Genomic DNA, 3,043 nt, shown 5'->3' on the forward strand with positions numbered 1-3,043 from the left:
GTCACAGGTAAATTAAAAAAAAAATGGATTTTAATCAAGATTAAGTTTCTGATTATGTAAGTTGGTGTATTTTGTAACAAATAAAAGAACATTAATATAGAATTGTGTCAGTAATAGTACTACTAGCTATGTCGACCTTTCTTCCAAAAACAAACTGTATACAACACATAAATCCTGTGCACATAGTTGTTTTTAACTAAAATCATACAAATGAACTGAGTGATTAATTATCTTTATATTTACATACGAATAGAGAAAAACAGAATCACAACTAAAACGATAAGATACAAAACAATATCCGATCAGAATGACAAATAAAACTTCGTAACGTAATACATGAACGCTGGATATACAAATACCAAGACACGTCTTATAGCTATGCGAATTTACACTCATCAAAGCAGTCATATTCTATGTTTAGGTCACCTTTTTTTCTCATATTTTATTCTGTGAATTTTGGCAATTTGACCATGTTTACACGACTGTAGCCTGAAATACAGCACAATGACTCATACTTTTTATTGTATTTTTAATAACAGCACATCGAAATCTACATTTTGACAAAGTATATGAAAATTCTATCTAAGAAATATACCGATGATCCATCTTAATTGCTAACATCTACGGTGGATTCATTTATTTTCGTAGGTATCAATTTTCGTGGATTTCTGAAATTTTGCATTTTCGTACATGTAGATATTTGTTTTCCTGCTGTTGTCAATCATGAATGTATACAGAGACTATTGAAAACAATTTATTCGTTGAACATTTAAATTCGTGGTTCACCTCTACCCACGACACCAACGAAAACTGGTATCCAACGAATAATAATGAATCCTCCGTATTTCATTTGAACTCTGGTGGATAGTTGTCTCAATGGCAATCTCATCACATTTTTTATTTTCATTATGTTTCCTTTTATATTTTTAGTATATACTAGTGATTTTGTGTCGTTTATTGATATTATTTTCTCATTCTCCATGGATACTCTGTATCTCAATCTACTGCTTATAGCTTTCCAATCGAATGATGTGTGTTTCAAAACGTTATAGCATAACCATATATGCATATGTTGCAATTGATGTCGTCATAGCTTTACTTTCAAATCAACATATCAAGAATGAGACAAATTTAACATGATTTTAAACTCTGCTTTACAAGAAAATCAACGGCTATGTCTCATTATTTATTTTGCGAATACACATTATGCATGTTGTCTTTATATATTTTAACCGGATTAATTACCATAACAGGATGAGTGTACCATCAATAGATGGACTGGTATATGATGAGCGAACGGGTTAAACTCTGCCCAGCCTAGTAATTTGAATCGAGAAATAAATATAACAGTAATCACAAAAATAATTGCAGAATATAAGCATTCAAATAAATAACACGTACATGCATAGAAAAAAAAACACTTTCTTAACTTATGTGTATTAAGATGATTTTATTTTATATTGTACCTGACAGTTGATCTCTTGGCTAATTCTGAATAAGGTTAATGTAGATATATAAAACCAAGAAGTTTTTCACAGGTAACACTTTCTAAATGTTCATTTGAAATATTGACAATATAACTGATCCCAATAATAATTGATTAACATTTTTGGCATTTAATTTTAATACAATTTTCCGAAACACTAGAATTCAACTATATAAATATTAACTAATTATATGTTTAGGGTTGTTCTCAATCTGGCTAATACAAAAGACCTGTAAGCAACTGTCATATATGCAACATATGTCCATACACATAAAAAGAATATCGTCAACTGTTTGACTTAAACCAACACATGCAAATTAAAAGTAAACTGAATCAATTCTAACTGGATGGCAAGAAATAAACAATTATTCAATGAATCCTTTTTTGTGTATTGAGTGTATACTTCTGAGTCTATGAAATGAAAACATTGAACAAAACAGTTTGACGGGGACACAATGTATGACAGATAGTAGAAAGAAATGTTTATCATTGAAACAATGTCATGTTTGTAAACGTAATAACTAAATCTTGAAGCTTTACAAACACCCCTTCAACCTTCAACTCCTTGCAAACGTGTATTACTAGATACCACATAGCCCTTCAAATGGCATTGCTGAAATTATCTTACAATTTCATCCCGAAAGTTAACTAGTTATCTTAAAACGCATATATTTGAACCCTTTTGTAGAACCCTAAGCTATATGTTTGATAATTACTTTACTAGGCTAAAGGGTTTTTATTAAACATGCACGTGTAGGTCATTGACCTTTCATTAACTAACCGTTTTTCAAGTCATTCATCAACAGGTTCAATGATGATGTCATTTGGCCTCTACGAAATATAGTTTCTGAGTTATGCAAATAAAGGCCACATATAACACTTTTTTGTCTCAGGTTAAACGTCAACATCTAGTGAAGTTGAAGCTATTTGTCTTATCGCCTCACCATAATTTGCTGTTTCTGCATCATAGTATCCGAGAATTAATCTATAACAAGATCTATACGTCATCTTGGAATTTATCCAATGACTAAAATTAGTTGTGCACATGTCCAGAATTTAAAAAATATAGACAGGACTATCTACGAGTAATAAAATTAATGTTTTGGCCTCTCATGAAGCTTCTTTAACTTAAGCTGAAAGTACACAACTAGCGAGTGGTTCAACAATTTAAAGTTAAATGAAATAAGTTCTAAGTGTTGAAATCAGTTCATTTTCTTTCTTTCAAACAATTACGTGTTCGAAAAGTTATCAAAGGTAGCAGGATTATAATTTTAAGACACAAGACGCTTGTCTCATCTACATAAAACTCATCAGTGACGCTCAGATCAAAATAGTTATAAAGCCAAACAAGTACAAAGTTGAAGAGCATTGGGGACCCAAAATTCCAAAACGTTGTAAACATAATTGTTTATTTTATTGTGTAGTAACAAGTTTATTATCGAATACGTATATCGTTATTTCCTATTGTCATACAACTGCAAAACGTGTTAATAGACATAACTGTTTATGTTTTTGTGAAGTAACAAGTGTATTATTGAATATCGTCATTCCTTATTT

Source organism: Mytilus edulis, chromosome 3, assembly GCF_963676685.1.
Source record: "Mytilus edulis chromosome 3, xbMytEdul2.2, whole genome shotgun sequence".
In the NCBI taxonomy this organism is placed as follows: domain Eukaryota; kingdom Metazoa; phylum Mollusca; class Bivalvia; order Mytilida; family Mytilidae; genus Mytilus; species Mytilus edulis.